A 6000-nucleotide genomic window follows, 5' to 3' on the forward strand; every position below is an offset into this window, starting at 1 on the left:
AGCATATACAATGCAACTACAAATGAAAAGGATTTAAAAAACAAAGATAAATGTACATATTGCTTAGATCATTTCAGGCAGAACCATGGGGGGAGGAGGAGCCAAACGTCACCATTCATTTGAGATCTTATTGCCATGGCATCCCAGGCTAGAATGAGGGAGGGGTAGGGGAAAATACCTTATACCTTTGGACTGGAGACATCACTAAAAGGGCTGGCTTGTGACAGTCCTCCCCTTTCTCAAAGTACAGATTTGGGTTCTGAAAATTTATAACCATCATATCTGGGCTTGAGAACCTAGCAGAATATCGGTAGAACCATCATTCATCTTATATTGAAATTAGCTTTATAATGACATCAAACACTAGCTGTCTATTCCACTCTGCTCAGGAGAAATCCATTTCTCTGGTTCTGTTGGTGCTAGAATTTAGCAAGAACCACTGTAGTGATGCCTGATTGGCGCATGTCCCAATGTGTCATTTTCATAGTTCTATTATAATCTGGTGGCGTTCTATGACCAAGTGATTAGATTCTCATTATTGTATATGAGAGTAGCTTCACATGGTGGAAAAGAGACAAAGGAAATTCTTTCTGCTAATTAAGACATTCCTGAGGAAGGAGGGGATACAGGAAAGAGTGAGAGGATCACACACTGGAGTCTCACATTACAGTCACGCAGAGGGAGAGTACAAAGCTGCAATGTGTGACAAGCACACAGGGACAAGAACAGGGGGGGTCACTTATCTCTGGGTAGCTATGCATCCTTCTAGAAAGGGTAGAGAATGCAAGATTATGGAATGTTCCGGAGAAATCATACATGATAGTATACATTATCGTTACAGACGGTTACGCCCAATTACCGATTTTTTTTTTTTTTAGAGGGGATTGTCTAGTGCGATGAAAAACGAGTTAGCTCATGCAGATGCCCCGCAAGAGTTAGACGCTTTTATACAACATTGTGTGCGCATTGATATATGAATTACTGAGCGCAGACAGGAGAGATTTGCAGCCTCTAATCGAGTCTCTATCTCTTCCTTTTCTCCTAAAGAACCTACAGACAAATCCTCTTGGGAGGCTGAACCAGTTCTCATGCAGGGGGATGCTTTACATTGGTGTGAGAGTAACGAGCGCAGAGAGCATCGTTTTCAGTAAAGTCTGTGTTTTTACTGCGGTCAGTTAGATCACTTCCTTATCAACTGTCCCAAGTGGCCTCACAAGATACTGGCCAAGCTAGGGGAATTTGAGAATTAGGATGCTGAATCTGTTACATCGAAGTCTAGTTTTTCTGTGAATGCCATCTATCATTCTCTGTCTGTGACTGCCTATCCTAAAACACAGAGGGATAAAGAGACACATTGCGCCCTTCCCATTAAGATCCGGTTGTCGGGACAATTGATTCCTTGTGCCGCTATGGTGGATTCAGGGGCAGGAGGTAATTTTATGGACATAACCATTGCCAAGGAACATGGCATTTAGACTCAGCAGAAAGCTACCCTGATAATTTTGGAAATAGTGGATGGTTCTCCTCTAGTTTCTGGACCAGTAGATCAGGAAACTGTACCTCTGGAAGTCTCCATTGAACCCGATCATCAGGAAATGCTATCCTTTATGTTGATCTCCTCACCACATTTCCCTTTAATTTTAGGAATTCCATGGCTGCAGTTGCAAAATCCTATCATCAACTGGGAGACCAAGGAGATCACTTTCCCATCAAGAGAAACATAAGTAACAAGCCAGGCAACTCCTTGGGACACGGAAAGTACCACTTAGGTATCTTTATTACCAGCTATCTATAATGAATTTTTGGATATTTGTGAGAAGAAACAGTCAGACCAGCTTCCTCCTCATAGACCTTATGATTTCCCCATTGAACTGCTTCCAGGGGAATGTCTACCCTCTAGCACAGAGGCGTATCTAGGCTTTCTGGCACCCGGGGCAAGAATTCGGTTCGGCGCCCCCCCCCTGCCCAAGTATATATGCGACTTGCACACTTAGCCATGTACCCATGAGCTGCTCTCCCTAAGGCCTCTTTCACACTTCAGTTATTTGCCATCAGTCAAAATCCGCCAAAATTTGAAAATGGCGGATCCGCAAAAAAATGAACAAAACGGATGCCAGCTGATGGAACAGATCCGTTTTTTTTAAGGATCCGCTATACCGATTTAGTGCGGATCCTCAACAAAACGGATCCGTTCCATCCGCTGGCATCCGTTTTGTTCATCCGTTGGATCCGGTTTCTTACGGATCCGTTTTTCCACACCTCCAAAATGGGATGCTCCCAAATTTGATTCGCTCTTGGAGAATGCTCTCAAATGTGATTGGATACTGGAAACTAGGGAGAAATATATCTAGGGTGTTGTGATACAATTTCTTTGACAGGTTTTAGAGCTAGTGGCAGCGATGGAAGGAGATAGTGCGAGTTTGGAAGGAGTTATTGCGAGTATTGACAGCTTCTGTGTGGAATTGGATCTTCACTTGAATCGGTTGGCAATTATTGCTCTCGAGAGGGAGAAAAGAAGATTGCGAATCCTGCGTATGAGGAGACGGCGCCAGTGGATTCATCCCATTAATGCGCAGAGGTTCACCCGTGGTGTTTTTTCCACACTGTACCTGGAATTGAGGGAGAATCCGGACAAGTTCTTCAACTACGTGCGCATGCGGATGGAATTCTTTGAGATATTGGTGGATCGTGTTGGAGAACAAATCCGGAGAAGGGACACACAAATGCGGTTTTCTATATCACCGGCGGAGCGTTTGATGGTGACCCTTCGGTAAGTTATCTACCTTTTAAAATGTTTCAGATTCTGCAGGCTTTTATTGTTATGTTATGGCTTGTAGTTTGTATTAATTTTACTTTTTTTCCCTTTTTTTAAGATTCCTGGCAACTGGAGAATCCTTCACCTCCCTCCATTTCCAGTTCCGGATTGGGATTTCCACTATTGCTGGAATTGTACAACAGACCTGCCGGGCATTATGGGATTCTCTACAGGAGGAATACATCCCAGAGCCAACACAGGAGAGGTGGCTGGAGATTGCAGAGAAGTTTCAAGAAATCTGCCAGTTTCCAAACTGCATCGGTGCCGTGGATGGCAAGCATATCAGGATTGTGAAACCCATGGGATCTGGTTCACAGTTTTACAACTATAAAAAATACTTTTCTATTGTGCTTATGGCCATTTCGGATGCAAACTGCAAATTCATTGCCGTGGACATTGGTGCATACGGTCGTTCTAATGACTCTCAGATATTCAAGATCTCCACCATGGGCCGTCGCTTGTATGGAGACAATTTTGACTTCCCACCTCCAAGACCACTCCCTGGAACAACAGGCCCACCAATGCCTTTTGTGTGCGTTGGCGACGATGCTTTTCAACTTTCTAAACACCTACTGAAACCATATGGTAGTCGTGGATTAACACACCGGAAAAGAATCTATAACTATCGGTTAACCAGAGCGCGCAGAGTGGTGGAGTGCGCGTTTGGAATTTTAACTGCCAAATGGAGAGTCCTGTTAACTGCCATGAAAATGAAAACAGAGACTGTGGATGAGGTGGTAAAGGCCTGTGTAATCCTGCACAATTTTGTCCTTTCAAAGGAACCAGTTTCCATCGATGAAAATGTGTCTGAAACCACCTTGTGGGATTATGAGCAGCAAACTTTTCGGAGTACTGGTTCAGTGGCAAGAATGAGGGACACCTTTGCAGATTATTTTGTGACACCAGAGGGACAAGTGGACTGGCAAGATGACATGATATAATTTTCTTCATACCAATTGTGAGTAATTTTTTATTTTTTTTTTTTATCTGAAATTTTACCAAGTGTTTGCTTTGCACAAGCATTGTGTTTTACCATGTGATTTGGTTAGTTTTACACTTTGCAGTGTTACCAATTGTTGGGTACCAAGCATAAAGTTACCAAGTGTTATGTACCTATGTTACCAAGTGTTGTGTACCAAGCGTTTTACACTTTGAAATGTTCACAAGTGTTGGTTATCAAATGTTGTGCTACCAAGTGTTTTTTTGTACCTTGTACACCACCGGTGTACTGTGAAATATTACCCAGTGTTGTGTGTTGTGTTAACAAGTGTTGTGTTACCAAGTGTTGGGTTTACCTTTTACACCACTGGTGTAATTTGAATAAAGAAAGAAGCAAAAAATTAACATCACAATAAAGTTTTTTGAAAAAAACCAGTTTATTTCTGACAATTTGTATTAACTGTATTTTTTTTTTTTTTTTCTTTAACCTTTTTTGTAATTTTTTGGTATATATTACCTTTTTGGTAACTTTTTTGGTATAATATATTACCTTTTTTTTAATTTTTTTGGTATATTACTTTTTTTAATTTTTTTTTTTGGTATATTACAACAGAAAAATTATAAACTATGATAATGTTGGGTGGAGATAGTATTGGAGGGGTTAACAGGGTTGACCACATCGAGGGGGGGGTAGAGGACTGGGGAGGGAGTTGGTGAGGACCAGAAGTGGAAGGGGGGTTTAACACATGTGGTTGGGACGGGAGTGGATGGACAGACGAGGTTTGTGGGTACATTGAAGGTGTATGTGGGGGTGGGTATGGTGAGGGCATTGGGGTATAATGCAATGGGGAAGGAAGGTACTGGGAAGAATGGAATGGGGAACTAGAGAAAGGAGAGGGAGTGGTAGGAGGAGGGACGGCTGTATGATGGATGGTGGTGGAAGGATGGACGGGGGAAGGATGGATTGTGGAAGGATAGACAGGGGGAGGATGGACAGGGGGAGGATGGACAGGGGGAGGATGGGATGCTTCAGCAAGTACTTCCACTAGAGCATTCTGACAGGCTTGCATCACACGCATCTGCTGGTGAGTACTTAAACCTTCCATTTGCCGGACAACAGATTGAAAAAAGGTATGTCTCGGTGTCTGGTTTGATTCTAAATTCATCTGTTCCATGTATCTTCTGAGTTCCATGATACTTTGATTGATCATGGTTAACCCAGAAGATAACCGTTGTCCATAAGTGTGGAAACCATGTTGAACAGATGAGTTTAGACTCAAACAGTCAGACAAGGTCATCCTTTCCTGACTCCTCAGACGCTGCCGGCCAGAACCAAAAGTTGGTTGAGATGTTGCGGCAGTGTCTGAGGGGTGGGGAACAGGGAACAAGTCGTCACCAGCAGCTTCATGTGATGAAGTCTGCCCTGCTGCTCCAGTGCTGGTGGAGGGGATAGAGGGATGAGACAAGAGGGTAGGTACAGAGGGGTCGGATACCTCGATGTGGTCACTGGGGGCGGTCTCACTAGGGATCACTCCAGAGGGACGCAACTCTGATGCAGACTCCCGAGTGCTGCAGATGGTGCTAAAAAAAAAAAAAGGAGAAAAAAATGTATATTAAAAATATTGATATTTAATTTAAGTCTGCTGAAAAAAAATTTGGTTAAACATTTCTACTACAGAAATTGTTTGGGGAATATTTACCTTCTGCACACCATTGTAGATAGCAGGAACGCCAGGGCTTTGTAGTTTTTGTACTGGGGTCCCCGGTGTCCTCCCGACGATCTACTCGGGGTCTGAATCTCTTTGTTGTAGTCCCTCTTGAAGCGATCCCGGAGCGACCGCCACCGTGTGATAACCCTGTCACCTGTGAAGCAAAAAAAAAAAAAAAAAAGGTTTAGTATTCAACACTTCACATGCTGGAATATAAGTTACTGAAGTTGTAATACTTACGCACAAAATCCCTGGCCCTCGCATTGAGTTCCTCCCAGTTCTCAATAACTGAAGAACAGACTTCATCCCAGAGCCGTCGGGTGGTTGGTTGGTCGGCGTGAAGACGGTTTGCCATGTTCCACAGCGGCTCCCGGATTTCCACCTCATGGATGAGGTCATCCATATCAATAAGGACTCCCTCCTCCTGATGTCTGCGGGGAGCACGCTGTGAAACCTGTGAAGATAAAAAACAAAACAAAAAGCAAAAAATTACATTATATTCAAACACATGATGTTCATTTAAACAATTATCCAAAT

Source organism: Dendrobates tinctorius, unplaced genomic scaffold, assembly GCF_039654945.1.
Source record: "Dendrobates tinctorius isolate UK_male_01 unplaced genomic scaffold, ASM3965494v1 ptg000035l, whole genome shotgun sequence".
Taxonomy (NCBI): domain Eukaryota; kingdom Metazoa; phylum Chordata; class Amphibia; order Anura; family Dendrobatidae; genus Dendrobates; species Dendrobates tinctorius.